The 16412-nt window shown below is 42.5% G+C and overlaps 1 protein-coding gene across 14 annotated transcripts in view; it reads left to right on the top strand.

Moving 5' to 3' along the window:
- The window catches only part of ZBTB20 (zinc finger and BTB domain containing 20), a 474871-nt gene that overhangs the window by 431029 nt on the left and 27430 nt on the right, over nucleotides 1–16412 (top strand). For all 14 annotated transcript variants that reach the window (XM_041463801.1, XM_041463807.1, XM_041463806.1 and 11 more), the window contains 2 exons: nucleotides 4575–4671; nucleotides 11435–11622. The gene's annotated coding sequence lies outside the window, so the exon portion shown is untranslated. The remainder of the gene's footprint in view (nucleotides 1–4574; nucleotides 4672–11434; nucleotides 11623–16412) is intronic.

The raw sequence follows: 16412 nt of genomic DNA, 5'->3' as shown, positions 1-16412 counted from the left end.
ACCTCGAAAATGCCTATTCCAAGTGCCAAAATCAAACTTAAGAATTGCAGCTTAAGAGCAGTGAAATTCTATAGTATCAGATAAAAGGCCCTGAAAGAAGGGGAAAAGAAACAGATGCAGACAGGTAATAGAGGGCCTGTGAGTGAAAAAGTGGGAATATAATGTAGACTTTCCTACAATGTAGACTTTCCTGCTATTCTGGATTTCAGTAAGTACCTCTGGGACTTCAGGGAGAGATTTTTTTCTCAAGTGCTATTGCAAATATGTCCTGTGGGAAATTGGCCTTTACCAGGCTAGAGCAGTCCAGCCTCTTTAAACAGTCTTTCTGTAAATGTCTAATCCATTAACAAATTAGTTTCTGATTTTTAGGCCATACTGATAGTGGACATACAGCATTCCCAGTAGAATACAGAAATTAGCCATTTCCTCTTGGAAATAAAACCTTGACTACTGTGAAAAACCCGTGGTTATGGCCTTCTCATAACATGTCCTGCTTTGCTAAATTTTTGTCAGTTTTTTTGGCTCAAGTTCTGGCCTCTGCTGGAACAGTGGCTTTTATATCTCAGTCTATGTTGATCTCTAAGACATCGGGGTTGGATATCTACCTACAGGTAGCCAATGACCTAACTTTGTTCATACAGTGTAAATGCCCTAGTCAGACCTAGTCAGACAATGTACTTTCTCCCATAAACATTAAAATATATCTGGAATAACCCACTTTATGCAGAAAGTTGATTCTTTAATCGTGTTTGTTGATGGCTAACACTGCTGTTTTCATCTCCTCCCTCTTGTTGTGGCTTTAAGAATTTAATCCAAAATGCTACTCCCAGAGAGAAAAAGTGACCAAAAAGAATTGAATTTAGCCTAGACAGCCCAGTCTGAAAATATATCATGACTGTGAAAGCATAGGTTAAAACTCAACCCACCTGACTCAAGAGAGCTGTACAATATGTGCATTAAGATCAGACATGCTAACTTTCGAGGCACTAGTGACTTACTTTCCATTGCCTCATGACAGACAGCACTGTTCCAGCACAGTAAATAAGAGTAATCAGAAATAAGCTCACAAGAAGCTTCTCTTTTAATTTTTTCATTACTAGGGATCCGAGGAAAGGCAGAAGGAAGCATTGTGATGATACCAGGGAAAAGACTATTGCAAGAATAAAATAAATAGCAATTAACTAAAAACTTGAGTCTGCTTGATTGGGAATCACTAAAAAAAAAGTAACAGAAGATTGTGGTACCACATCTCAAGCAAAGATGAGTTGTTTTGCTGATTGTCCCTTGCTGGTCAGACATAGGAGTGCTCCTAACAAGCAGGGAATACTCAATGTGTTTGATGGTGTCTCTGAGCGGACAGAAGTACAGCCAGAGGGACAGAAAGAAATATCCTGCAGGGAACTAATTTAGAAAAAGCCAGTTTCAGGACCAAGCAACAGCAGTAAGTTGATGTTTATAATATTTAAGTCATCTGTAAAGGAAATATGATGGTGTGTTGTGTAAAGAGCAGAGTCAGGCCAAGGCTTGCTTCTGTGTGTTTTAGGTAATACAATATGACAGACCACATCAGATCAATGGTGCTGATTAATGAACAGCCCTGGAAAGGTAGCTAACAAGAGATGAAAGGGTCAAGACAAATTTCAGGAGGGAGAAGGAGGATCTGGACCATAACTCAGACTTAGAGTTATGGTCCAGGAGCCCATTAATCAGCAGCATTATTATGTAAAGCACCACATTTTCTCCTGACTTTATGCCCATTGCAACTGCACTGAAGTCAGTATAAAAGTGGCCTAAAGTGTACATCTTAAATCACAATCTGTAGTACATCACTACTCTCATAAAATGGACCTTCCTTAATAAAAACACTGATACAAATAATGTTCCTCACACCCTCTAAATTACCAGATAAAACTTGGAAAGAGCAAGGTGGAATAAAAGTGAGCATATATAAAATGCCCAAGTTACTATCATTAGTGGGAATATTTAAGTAATAAAGTCTGCATTTCTGGAATGCATTCATGCAGAACATTTATCCTCCAAAATCTTAATTAAGCACAGTACCCCGTGGAACAGAAATACAATGCTTTCCTTTTCTGGATAGAAGAGCCCAGGTACACAGGGGAGAAGTTACTTAACCCAATGTCACACATCCCATTCCTCTGTTGTCCTGCTTGTCTCTCTTTTTGCCCAATCTTCTTATGGTCAAAGACCATTTTCTTCTAATTTTTCCAAAGTCAAATTAAGTCTTTTACAAAATTTGGAGTATTTCACTCTCTGTTGCAATACCAGTGTCTTAAGAAGTACCATCAGCTTTGTTGATTTTATGTACTTAAAAAGTGCCTAACAACTGCTGAGGATCTCAGTGCTTTATGCTCATCACACTGGAAGAAAGAGAGATATCTTCTAGGCCATAGCAAAAAACATGGAGAAAAATGAAGATATTTTAAGTATTGCCTTTCACAGAGATTTTTGAGCCCACATTTTGTCGAAGACTTCCAACAGCCCATCTCTAACAACTTGTCTGCCTGACCCTTGATGGGAAGCCAGATTGAGTGCTAGGCAGTGCTACAAAAGAGAGCCACTTGGATTGGGATCCCAGAGATTGGAAGAGCAATAATGACACAAAAAGAGAGGTGACAAAATATGCAGGATTAGTACATGCAGTTCTTAGGCTTCTCTTGTGTGAAATTAGGAGTGAAGTGAGCAGGAGCTCTGCTGAAGTAAAGACTAAAGACCCGATCCTGTGATTTTTCTGCTTCTAGTACAAGTTAAAAATGCACATTATCTGAAGTACTAGGCAGTCTCTAAGGCACGTGGGATTTATGCCTTAAAAAGGTGAGCAATAGCCAGATAAAAGACAGACTGATGTGTGTAAAGTGGATGTAAGAAGCGAGGTCAGCGTTAACAGAACAGGTGGGGCATATATGGAGGTGGGAAGGAGAGCTTGAAAGTAAGCCATGCTGAGTGTTAGCAAGGACTTAAATCTACAGAATCCTTGGGCATTACTGCACCTTTGAAATTCAATCCTTGGTTCTGGTCAAAAGTGTCATTATTTTATGTAATTCTTTCAAACTAACCTGATGCATGTGGTTCCCCTCCCAAACCCTGGTGAAACTCAGAGGTTCAGGCTAAGTTGTAGATTTTTTGTGTGTGTGTTTGAATTTACTTAATTTGCAATTCAAAGCAGACTCCAAGAGGGAAGAACCTAAAAAAAAAAACTGGAATCAAAGAAAATGTTTGCTTGAGCCCCTGTAAAATGTAGCTGCCAGATTTCATGTAGCCTGTTGAAATCAGAATTTAGTATATATCCCAGTCACTAAGAAACATCAGCATTACAAAATGTGTGAATTGAACATAAAACTGAATGTATATTTTGTGAAGTACATTATTACAGTGTCATCTAAAATCCCTCATTGTGTCTGTTGGTGCTCATTGGAGTGTTCCTGCTGCATGAACAGTGGGGGTTTTTTGTGTTGCATTTTCAGACATAAATTCCAACTTGCACAGTGACATTAGCTACCTGTGAAATAACAATTACATCTCTTACCATTTTTCATTCACCTTCTTGATTTCTTTGATAAAACAAACATTTGCTTTTCTGGTCTGCTCAGAGTAGGCAGGATAATTTTTGCATGGAAGTGGCACCAGTGGCTTTACTGTGGACAGGATTGAATATGCTGCTGTCTCAAGAGTTCTTTGTGTAAGTGAAGTGAGCAGGATTTAATTCTGTCCCTGGATGTCAACTTCAGACATACTCCCAACATACCCACAGTGAGCCACCAAAAGATAATAAGAAGCTAGCAAAGGAGGAGTTTTCTTAGTCTAGAGAGGGATTCAAGTCCCCCAAAAATGTAAATACTCACAAAAACTTAGATCTGGATGGTGAAATCACCGTCTATTGGAGCGGTGATTTTTCTGTGGATTCCTTCCTCTCTCAGTCCATTGGTTCCAACTATCTCTTTAGCTCAGAGGATTTCAGAGATAAAACTGCTGCTGAGCTGAACCTTTCCGGCAAGGCTGGCAATAAGTTACTTCCCTGGTGTCACTGCAGTAGACCAGGTGGCTGATGAGAGAAAAGTGGGGTTTCTGCTTTGATATGAGCCATGCTTTTTGTGATGTAAAGACAGCAAAAGACATGAAGGAGAATTCTTTCCTTCCTTTTCCTGTCTTTCAGTCCTGAGGAAGTTTTTGTTGCTGCTCAAAACAGGACTGCCCTTATTGTTGATGAGATGCACTTGAGTGCCAAGTTTGTGCTCGCTCTCCATCAGTGCTCCGTGCTCATGCCACTGGCGTGAGCAACTTCTCAGAAGGAATCCTGCTGATAGCCCTTTCATCCCTCTCCTCCTTGCTTCACTGGGTTAGGTTGCATGGGCAGACTGGGACAACTGGGGACTGACTCTGTGGTCATTTGCAGCCAGGGCTGGAGGGATTGAAGCGGGAATTCAGCACTACCAGGCTGCAGCCAGCTGTACTCACAACACAGAATGCCAGTTAGAGTTGTAGCAAGTTTTCTTGCTCTCAGTAAATAATTATTATTTCCCCCTGACCTTTCCTTTTGATTCTTCCTGGTACAGACACAGCCTCTCTCTGTTCCCTGCCCCAATGAACGTCTGCACTAGGTCCAAGGCTTGGAGTAATTTACCTGAAGAGTGATACCATTTGGAAACCACTGTAAGTATATTTTATCTCTTATAAAAGACTTCTTGTTCAGCAAAAAAAAAGACATCTTACAAAAACAAAAACAAACTGCAGCACCTGTGAGCCTTACTGATGAGGGTAAACTTAGTTTTGCTTTTGAAATTTGCAAGGAAATATGTGGGCAAAAAGTATGTCAGTAAAAAACTGTTAAATATTTAAGTCATAGCCTCACAGCATAGTTCAGCAATGCCTGGTTTGATCTGCTCATATTTTTTACTTTGGCAGGTTCTCCCTACTTATTGCTCTAGTTTGTGCTGTTCTAGTTGGTTCATCCATGTTTGTCTTTGCAGTGTTTATCTTCTTTTTTATTCTTATTACTTTTTAATGAGACACCTTTCCTCTCATTGGTGTTTCAGGCAATACAGATGGAATCTACTGCAACTTCTTAAAGGTTTACACTGTTCTTTCTGGATCTTGAGACATTTATGACTTAAGGCCATTACAATTTGGTAGATTTGGCTGGATTACGTAGTTAAAGTTGCCTGAGAGAATCCTGACTTTGCATTGTGGTTTTATTATGTTCTGAAATGACCACTTGCCTTATCTTTGTACTTTATCCCCCATAAATACAATAGTTTTGAACTCTTTTGATCAATTCTCAGTAATTGTCAGTATTGTCACAGTGTTAGCATAGCTGAGATGCTCTGATGTTACAAGTCAGGCAAGATCTGTAGTCAGGACCCAACTCTCAAGAGACTTGTGGTTTAGACGGAATAAATGGACAAATTTTGGGCCATATAAACCCTACCTCAGGCCTGAAAAGGACCCAGCAAATTTCAATCTTACTTTAACTTAATCTCTGAGTTTAATTTAATTATGTTAATCAGTCTCCTGTAAGGGATTTTCGAGTTTATTTTACTTTTCTGTGTTGATTAAATTTTCCAGGCTTTTATTGCACTAGAACATTGGGTCTCTCTTGTCAGTTCTGCATGCCTCCCATTCTTGCTTTGCAGTGTTCTGCTGGGATTTCTCTTTCATATTACATTTTATGGCGATGTTTTCAGGAGTTTGTGTTTTCCATTGTATGACACAAACTTGCAGTCAGAGATTTTAAACAAACTGCCAGTCATGTAGCTGCAACAGCATGAAGATCAATGTGGCTGCAAAATCATCAGAGAAGCTGTGTGAATATTCAGGCAGTCAGCCTGTGCAGGACTTTTAACTACTGAAGCAACACTGCTGGCAGGAAAACTGTGATGGCTCAGGTGATTTAAATGGAGCCTGTCTTGGGAAACTTCACCCTCAGCTCTGGCACTCAGTGTGCCCTGAATTTTGGGGTGAGGTCTCTGAGCAGATTTTAGTGGGTTTTTGTTGTTCTTTCAGGCCTATTTTTTTTATATTCAGTGATTGTACTCATCTCTCTCTCTTTACTTTGTCAGTTTCTAAATATGTATTGTCAATGTCATGTCTGGAAGAGACACAACACTGGCAGTGATAAGCACTGATATCAGGAGCTGTGTTAGTCGCACACAGGCAGAGGAAGAATGTGCAGCAGAACACTCAGGGAAAATATTGCTTAAAATCAGACGTGAACTATTTTCACACTCTTATTTTTAGGATTTGAAAAGCTGGAGGTTTTGGTTTTTGTTGGGTTTTTTTTTTTTTTCCAGTTCTGTACAGCCCCTGTGAATTACTAAGGTTACAAACTAACTGTGCACCAGTGAGTTAAGTGCAGTGCTTGGACACTACAGGCACCTCTGACCTGAGGGCACTTAGTATAAGGTGATGCCATAGCTGTGAAGAGGTGAAATAATGCCTGGAACATGGGTGGGCAGACTAAGCCAGCAGCAGCACTTACAACAACATCAGCAACCCTGTGGCATGTTCCCTCTGTGCTGCTTAATATGCGACGAACAAAGGTCTGGTTGGTGACCCAGCCCTCCCTGTATTCAGAGGCTGAAAACTGCCTCATTATTGTTCATTATGTAGTATTATTCTCATGCAGTCACATTATCATAGCTTCCCCTGAGAGCCAGGATGCTGCTGTGGGCTCTGCACAGCCACATTGGCTCCTATACCTGAGCTAATTTGTTCAGTGCTAACCTGATGTCTCTGCAGGACAGAGAGAGGGAAGGTTCAAGCATTAGTTATAGCTGCTGTGTGAGAAGTACAACATACACTGTCTATTTTTGACAGGGACCTGGTTTGCTGGCCCCACTGTGAGAATGTGTTAACTCATCCAGGGGAAATTCATTCCAAACTCAAGTAATGGTTGCAAGGGAGGTACATGCAATGAAATCAACTGTGGAGAGCAAGTGGAGGGTTGAGGGAGAGAAAGTTGTATGCAAGAGTGGCAGCAAGAAAGGGGAAGTGTGGCAGGGGTTTTAAAGGCATTCCAAAGCTCAGAGGTAGTAATTAGTTTCTAGATAGCTTTGAGGTTAGGACATCCAAAATATTACCCAATCTGCCTTCAAATGAAACAGAAATGAGCCAATTCTGGTTTACAGCCAGTGCCCAGATCATTGCAGCCGCTGCATCATTTTGAGTTGGCCACCATTTGAGATCTTCTTCTATGATAGTGCAGTGTTTAGATACATGGAAAGGAGCAAATGCCTCAGTGTAATGAGGATGCTTACAGAAAACAGAAATAAAATGATGGCAGTGATTGTACATTTGCTTTACATATAAGCTGACAAGTACTGATACACACAGTTCGGTTCAGGAAAGACAGGGGAGGCAGTTAGCCTACTGTTAGGTACTGGAGAGCACACACTGAAGAAAGAAGATAATATATTTTAAGTGGTGTAAATTAACATAACAAAAAAAAAACCCACAATAAATATAAGGGAATGCTAAAAGTGTATACCAACAAAAGGAAAGTACATGGACAAAGGATAGAAAATTTAAAGTGATAGAGTAGGTAGAAAGTTCAGAAATAAACTGTATAAATCTCTTGTAAATCAGTAGCAAATATAAATTCTGCAGGGACCCTCTACATTTTGAAAGTCAGTATCTTTTCTGTTCCTAGCTTATGGGATTCTATGCAGCAAGTCCATGTACCAAAGTGCCACCTCTTTTCTGTATTGCCCTTCTGCCCTTCTTCACAAGGAGCAAGGATGATGATGGCCCTCTGATAATGTTAAGAATGAGTTCAGTATTGGAAAGGACTTGTAATGCACCACAGGTATGTGTACAGAAGGAGATAACCAGAGATCAGAATGGAGCCCCTTGCTCCAAGAGCACATTCCCAAGTCTTTTGCATTCCAAACATGGCAAATATTGCCCTTACCAACAAGTAAATAGCAAACACCTCTTTTCCAAGATTAGTATATAGAGAACACAGTCATAAGAACTAAAGCAGCAAGGTAGACTGACCCTTACTACAGAAATAATCACATAGGATTGCCAATCAATGAAGTCCAGAGATGGGACATTAATAGGAGTAATTTGAGAAGGTTCCAAAAACAATATTTATTACTTGTTTCAATCTTGCTCCGACCCTTGTTCTTTCAGGGGTTTTGACATTGCTATAACAATTCACAGTTTTACAAAGTTAGTGTGTCGTTTTTACCTTCTGGACCATAGAGATATATTAGAGAGCTTGCTGATGGAAGTGTTCATAGAAGTAGTGTGCAATCAGAAAAAAAATTAGGTTGGAAGGGTCCTCTGGAGGTCTGTAGTCCAATTCCCTGCTCAGAGCAGAGCTGACTTCCAAGCTGGATTAGGTTATTCAGGGCCTTGTTCAATTAAGTTTGGAAAATCTCCAAGGATGGAGATGCCATAACCTGATTGAGTACTTAACAACTCTCCCAGTGAAGACTTACAGCAAAAAGATAGCAATAGAAGTAGACTATATAAGAGAATGCAAGAATACTTAATTAGAATATATAGGTGATGATCATGGCAATAGGAGCTTTCTGTATGGGTGATAAGGTAGAACAAAAGAATAGCAATATACTTACAATAACAGCAGAATTGCTGTGGCTTTGCCTTTGCTGGCAGCACTAGCTGGACATTGCAGACTGGAGAACTTTGTTTGGGTTTCTTCATAGGTAGTTTTGATCACAGTGTCCCCAGAATTTTTCTTTTCTGAAAAGCTTTCTTTAGATCCTTAGCTGACTTTGCTGATTCCCTTGCTTTCCTCCTGTGAAAGGCTGGATCCCTTTCAGGTGGTAGTGACATACAGCCCATGTCTGAACAGTGAGAGAAATGAACTCCTGAGGAGAGGTGTCATCTCCAGTGCCAGTCAGCACCACTGTTATATTCTTACCATCCTAGTGAGCAAAAGTCACCAAGCTGCAGGACTGCAATGCAGAAAAATGATGACAGAAGAGCATCTTGATAACACAGTGTCAGCCTTAGGAGCAAAGTAGAAAATATATGAGTTTGGATAGGAAGAAGCAGGGGATGCTTTGCACAGCCTTCTTGGTGTTCCTATAGTGTTTTTTAACCTGTCCCTCTAATGAGTTTTGAAGGCCTGGGAGGCACAGGCAGGATCAGCCACAGGATGAAACATCCGTCATTGCTTGGTTTAACAAAAAAATTATGGCTGTGCTAGTCGACTGACAAGTCTTGTTTACTCAGACTAAGCCCCTACTCTGCAAATAACAGCAGTCTCCTGCCCAGGGTAGGCAGCTGTGTGTGTGGACAGACCTGGAGTCAGAGGCTATATTCCAAGCATATAACTTGGCCTAACTCTGAGCTGAAAACAGACCTTAAATACAGCAGTTCAGCTCCTGGGTACAAGGAACTTCATTGCCCTGTGCATCCAGAGTCCAAGCCTACATATAGCCTTTGTTCCCTGGCCAAAAAGTTGTGCTATCTGAAAGCTGCTTGGGTAGCAATGCTGTAAAAACCCACTGGTTTATGCACAGATTTCCTGCATTTCCCAGCGCATGCTGGCTGCACATGTCATGGAATGTCCTGGGTTCTGGAAATGAGGTGTGTGAAGGCATGCCAGAGTTCGTTTGGATCATGCCAAAGATCCACGTGGACTCTCACAAACAAAACATATGCAGCCCATGTACTTTAAAATATATGTACAAGCCCACGTACAAGCTATAGTTTACAGCAGCAATACCATCCACCCATCCCGTGGCATGGAGACTGTAGTCCCGGTAATCCAAAACGCACCAGGGCTGCCAGAAGCTGCGGGGTTATCAGTGTGACCCCCTCGCTGGCGTGGTTCACCTGCAGAGCTCAGCTCAGCTCAGCTCAGCTCCCCGGCCGCACCCCGAAGCCCGGGCCAGCTGCCACGGGGCGCTTCTTGCTGCCCCTCGGCCGATCCAAGGCATCCCTTCCACGCCCACCACCTCCTGGGGGAGCTTTGCGGGAGGAAGGGTGGGGAAAGATTTGTTTCCTTTCTTTCTGGCCCGTTTAACTTTATTTTTATTCTAATTTTCTTCCCCGCTCTGCGCCCCGGGCCGGGCCGGGCCGGGCCGTGCGGGTGCTGCCTCCCGGCGGCTGCCGCAAGCAATGGCGGCGGGTCGGGCCCTGCCCCCGGCCGGGCGTGCCGCCCTTATATAAGGCCTTTATGTAAGCGGCCGGCCCGCTCTGCCCCTCCTCGCCCCCCGCGGGATCGGTGCTTTCCGCGCCGGACGGTCGCATCTGAGAATGGAGGGGCCGGTGCAGCCCTCAAATCCCGTCCCGGGTGGGACGCAGGAGGGCAAAGGCGCGCGGGGAGAAGGGGCTCCCGCCCTGGCTCTCCGTGAGGCCTGTGGAAAGGGCTCTGCCGGCAGGCGGGACGTGCTCCCGGGGTGCCCCGGCACTGCTCGGGGGTCGGCAGGCGATAACGGGTTCCAGCAGCACGGCTCCAGCCTGCCCGGCTCCTGCTGCTCTCCTGAGTGCCCACGGTTCTCCCTCCAGCATGCGGCGGCAGCAGCCGATGTTTGCCCGCTGCCCCGGCTGCATCCCGGGCCGCGGCAGCGCTGTCTCCTCCGGAGGCTGCATCCCGAGCTGGCGGCGCGGCTCTCCGGCTCGGGGAGCGCCGAGGGAGCACCCGCACCTCTGTAGCGGAGGGGGAACGGTGAGACGCGTGCTCGCTGCCCTGCCCGGCGTGCTCGCTGTGTGATTCAAAACCTGCCGCTTCGCCTGGTGCCTCGCCTTCTCCAGCCGTGAAGCTAAGGTGGTGACTGACTACCTGCTTGATGTACCACTGAGGCTTAGTTCTTTGGAGGCTCTGGATGGAGGGAGGTGTTGAGAGCTCTTGTGCTCAGTGCTCGTAGAAAGTTGTTTCAGGTTCCAAGTCTTAATGCTTTACTTAGATGACCTCTGCACCTCGAAATTGCCTCCCCACAATGCAAGTTTCTGCACTGATTAGTTTTGAACTTGAAATTTGCATATTTGTTTGCTTTTCAGACAATTATATTATATTTGTGTATAACTCTCTATTCAGAATGCTACAGCCTTGGTTAATATTTGTCAAGCGGCGCGCTGACTAAATTGATTGTTGCTTGAATATTGGCCTAGTCAAGCTTCTTATTTATAACGCTGCCTAAACTACTGGGACGAGTTTCATTTTATATGTTATCAGTAGGGGCAGAATAAGGAGCTTCGTGCTTGGCCTGTTTGCTGTAACATGGTCTCAGGGCCATTGCATCAGAGTCAAAACAAGGAGCAGCTTGTTTCCAAACAAGAAGTATGGAGGAAAGTCTTCTCTGTGTCCTTCCCTGTAAGGGAAAAGAGAGGCGAGAGGGGGGTGGTGGTGGGGGAAGAAAGTTATCTTTAACAGATTCTAAAAATGCCTTTTCCCAAATATGCAGTCAGTCCCTTCAAAGGTCTCTTTGTTTATTTTCAGGAAGAAACCCAAGACAGCTGAAAACCAGAAGGCGTCTGAGGAGAATGAGATTACTCAGACGGGTGCATGCAGCGCCAAGCCGGGCCTTCCCTGCCTGAACCTTGAAGCTGTTCCTTCTCTGAGCCCGGCCCTCATCCACTCTCCACATTCACCAACAAACCTGCACGCACACACAGGGTCATCTGATTGTGAGTACACCAACATGCTGCTGGGGTTCTTAAAAACACCTCCCTTACTGTGCACCAGGTTTTCCAGTTGGATGCTCTTCCCATAATGTCATAAAAAGGACCTCCTGAGGGCTTACCTTCTCCCTTCTTTGGGAATTACATCTAAAGCACAACATTTTTGTGGTAAGGTTGTGATAATGCCATCAGCCAGAAAAAGCTGAGTGTGTTGTTAGGTCAGGCTGCTGCTTATTGCAAATTAAAAAAGGGAAGACCCCTCAAGCATGTCCCTGTCCGACTGTTGCTCCTCTCCAGGTAGTCACAAGCTTCTCATTACCCAACCATATCTCCTGACTGAGGGGTTTCGGTCTGTGCTGAAAACATGTGCCTGGCTCTGCAGCCCAGGACTGTAAAGTTTCCACAAAGAAAGGGGAGTATTTTGTGGAAAGGCTCAGTCTGTGAGAGTCTGGAAAATCTTTGTAGACCTATGTGGTTCTACCAGCTTTAAGGCCCTTGATTTGAGGGCATTCGCTTTCAGATTACTCAGCAACTGCCCTTTAGAAAATGTTCTTCTACATTTTGCCAAAAAATGCAAAAATAAGGGAGGGGATTATTAAAACTGGATTTTGGAAAGTCACCTGACCTTGCCAGCTCTTCAAAACATTGTCATTTCACAGAGGTCCTTGCCTGGAAGTCTCCTGGGCAAGAATGTGCAGGGTAATGTGAATTTCATCACTCACTAGTTTTAGAATGTATAGTTTACCTCTTCTGCAGTGATTTAGAATGTAAATTTACAACAGGGAGGGAAGAAGGAGAAGATGATGACACCAGGTTTCAACATCTTGGAAGCCAACCAGACTTTGCAAAAGCCAGTAAAAAAATTCAGGCCATGACAATAAAAAATCAGATTAAAAAGTATGTGTATCCTTTCCTCTCTTTAATTTAAAAATCCTGCCTCAGGGCCAAGCTTGGAAGCAGTCGGGTTATAGGGATCATCGCTATCAAAATCACTTTAGCTGCAATTCATTCCTGTTGGCTTCTGACTTTATTCATTATGAGCTTCTGCTAGAGATCTTGATTTTAATAGAGCTGGTAAACATTGGGGAGACTTTCCTAAATCTCACCTGGTGATCTGGGAAGAAGAAAGAGCTGTGAAACAACTGAACAGCAGGCAGCATGCAATTTAGTATATCCAAGAATTCTTTTCAAATTGGAGATGTCAGGCTCTTTGTTAAAACTGGGGTGCAGTTTTGTCTTGTAATATTTTCTAAAAACAAAAGGCTTATGAAAAGATGCAAAAAATGAGCAGAACAACAAGAAAAAAATAATCCTTATTTTCAAACAAAGAATCCCTTTATCCCATTCACAAAGATGAAAGAGTTCATTAGTAAATGGGATTTGAAACCTCACACTGATTTTTTTGACAGTACAAATGGAAACCCATGAAAGCAATCTTAGGACAGAGGCCAGCAGGGATTGTAGGGAACTTGGAGAATGAGCTCCTGCTTTTGCTTTCTGAGGTGGCCAAGTTCAGGGTGAGGAATATTGGCAGAGGGCAGCAGGGGAAGGTGGAGCCTGCAGCTCTTCATGCTCTACCTGTTCTGTGCACGGTGTCTTTTAGACCCCTAAGTTTTTTGTGTCCCCAAGTCACCTTCCAGATGATGGCCTTTTCCAACCTAAACAATTGCATTATTCTGTAAATAGAAGTAAACTGCCAGCCTAGGTTAGATGCTCCTTTCACACTGTAAGTGTGGGGGATTTTTTTCAGAAAATGGGTTTAATAGCAATTTCAGCATTAACATTGTCCTGTCTTGTGAATTGTTGAAATTTAGTTCCCAAAATATATCTGGAGTCCTGCAAAAATTCAGGAAATAGTAAGACCTCTTGTGGTACTGATCTCTGTTAGCTGATTCAGTGTACTTTGAAAGCAATAGAAAATCTCACAATTATGTATGAAGGGTTATGACCTTTATCAGGCTGTATTTGTTAGGGGTGGTATGCATATAATTAGTGTTTGGCATGCCCTTGCAAAACAGAAAGAACCCACATGAACTGAAATGAGGCACAATGAATATTTACTGTATATTTACTGTCACTTTCTACCATGTTTTTTGGTATTCTTTTTTAATATTGCCTCAATCCTTAGTGCTGGAATGTTCATGGACACAAAAGATTGATTTTTGTGGCTCCCAACATTAAAAATGGGTTTCCCTGCAGTTACAAATGCTTTCTCCATACCTCTGATGTGCCCTGTCTTTTGCATTGACTCTTTACCCTCACTCTAGAATCTCTTTCGTTGTCCTTCTCTTCCTCTCCCCCCAGAGCTACATTGCCCCGTCTTTCTTCCTCTCAACTTTTGGACCCATGGTGATGCTCTTCTTCTTTGGGCCTGCAAGACTTTCTGTCCTTCCCTCTACCTTTAGACAACACAACATTGCTTTTTCTTCCCTTGCCCAGACCATCCTACTGCCTGTACCGCCACAGCTGGGCAGATACTTCATTTTCAAAGGACATTCTTCATTCTGCTGGGGGGTTTTCTAGTGGATGGCAAATAATGCAAAAATACTTTAGTTCTAAAGTTAGACTGAACGTTTGGGAGGAATTTTCTCTGAAAATACCAGAAGCACCCAGAAAGAGTCAGCATGGTAGGGTATATCAATTCTTGGGAAAATGTACAGATGTACACATGGTTTCATAAGGCCTCATTTATGTATCTGGGAAAAACAAAAAGGCTTGGATTTTATGGACCACCTATTCAAATCAGTTTGAAATCTTCACTGACCATGTTGCATGCACAGTCACTAGTGCTTGGCAGAAAACAACACCACATATTTATTATCATGAGAAATGTTCAGAAGCCAATTTACTTTAAAATATCAGGGTGCTTTTGGAATGATTCAGATCAATTTTTTTTTCCAAGCAAAAGAAATAAAAACTTGTGATAGCCATCTGCTCCTCAGCTGTAAAAGGCAGAGGTGAAGAAAGCCTAAAGCAATGTCTGAATGCCAGTCTTACTGATATTGGGACTTAGCAAAAAAAAAAAAAAAAGAAAAAAAACCTGGGTAAAGTCATATGTGATGCACAACGTAATTTAGAGTTTCATTCTGTAGCATAGTGTATTCTACATGCTGCTTCTGGTGCCACTTATTCCTAATGAAATTGCATTATTCCTCAGATTTGTAGGACTAGGTCCTAGATTTTTGGGTTTGAACACTGTTTCCAGCACAGATGAATCCTTCAAGCTAAATCCAGAACACAGGATGCACGGTGTCCAGTCCCATCTCTTTTAGTCTTGGGAAATGCAATACAGTTGGAGAAACAAGTCAGAGGAAGAAGTGCTTCCTGAGGTAACTATTTTAATGGAGGGCTTAGCAGATGAAAAACACCACTTTGAATTAATTTGGAATTAAGTGATAGAGTCAGCTGATAGAACTCCAGCTGAGTTATACATCTAGCTACTCAGCTGTCACAAACAGATCTATCTGCTTACCCAGAAGAAAGGTGCTCATGCAAGGACAAGCACAAATTGTGGAAAGGTTATATAAAAGCAAATGAAAGCAATGAGATTTGTTCTATTCACATTTTTTTCACATATTTCCTTGCTTATGGATAGAGAATGCATAAAGTGCATAATAAGATTGTAGTTCAAAGGCTGAACAGCCTCAGGTAAAGTTTCTGAAGATTTTTGTGAGAGGAAGAAGGTCATCAGGACCTGGCTGTATTTAAACTGGTTTGGTCTGCATAGGCAACTTATTTCAGGAGTCTGTCAGAATCTATAACTGTATAAGTTTTGCAAGCATGCCAAGAGATAAGATCATTTTGGCAGAAACTTTCACGAATTCTCAAAGATACAATCAGACAAAAACTTCATTCAGGCTCTGATGTATGCATCTTAACAGATGTGTCCAAACTCAAAGGAATCCCAGGGGAACAGTGCAACGGAATCTCTTTGTCTCTATTGATAGTTAAAAGAGTTATTCTTAGACATTGGATGGTCCGTCTGTGAAGGAACTTGTTCCAGACAAGACAAAAGCAACATCTTTGCAAAGAGTTTCCATGGGACTGAGAGGCAGGTTGGACAATCATTGGAAAAACTTCTGAAGCAGTATTTATGATTTTAGCAAATACTGAATTCTTGCAGAGACCTGAGATTCTGGTAAGGAATGAGTTGAGAAGAAAAGTAAGGCGTGAATATTTTTTTAAAATCTGTTAAACAATCATTGGCAGGTTTTTGAAACAAGGGAGGACTTTCTAAAGTTACATTTTAGCAAGGGATGGGGGTGGTTTTTTGCATTAAATAGAATGCACTTTATAAACAGGGTCAGTGATAGACCACATCTGAACTCTTTGCCCCTACATGCTCAGGTACCATGGCTGGCTTGGTCCGATTCCAGCATTTTTCTGCTTTCACAGGACAGGAACTTTGAAGCAGAGTATTTGCTTTTTTTCCTTCTAAGTACTGATTTTTTTTTTTGCTTCTTAGCCTTCCAGCATGACAGGGAAAGACAGAGTGGGAACCTCACAAGATTCCTGAACTCTTCAGAGCATTGAGAGTGAATATGGAAACTCTGGGCTTTCATTTTCTTGAGCAGCTAGAGGGACCCACCGTTCCCTTCCCATGAATCTGCCAGTTTGATTTGCCTGGGGCTAGTATAGAGGCTGGGTAGATCTAAAGGTGGTTTGGCCTCATCTTTACTTTTTAGGTTTCCTGTGTTTCTCTTTGAGGTTCTGTGGCAGGAAGAGAATGGTTACATGCCCTGATGGTCTTCCCTCTCTCCCTGGAAATTTGTGGCCGTGATTCCCTAGGAAGTGCT

This window comes from Pyrgilauda ruficollis, unplaced genomic scaffold (assembly GCF_017590135.1).
Source record: "Pyrgilauda ruficollis isolate IOZ18807 unplaced genomic scaffold, ASM1759013v1 scaffold17, whole genome shotgun sequence".
NCBI lineage: Eukaryota > Metazoa > Chordata > Aves > Passeriformes > Passeridae > Pyrgilauda > Pyrgilauda ruficollis.
This window is presented reverse-complemented; position numbering and strand designations above follow the sequence as displayed.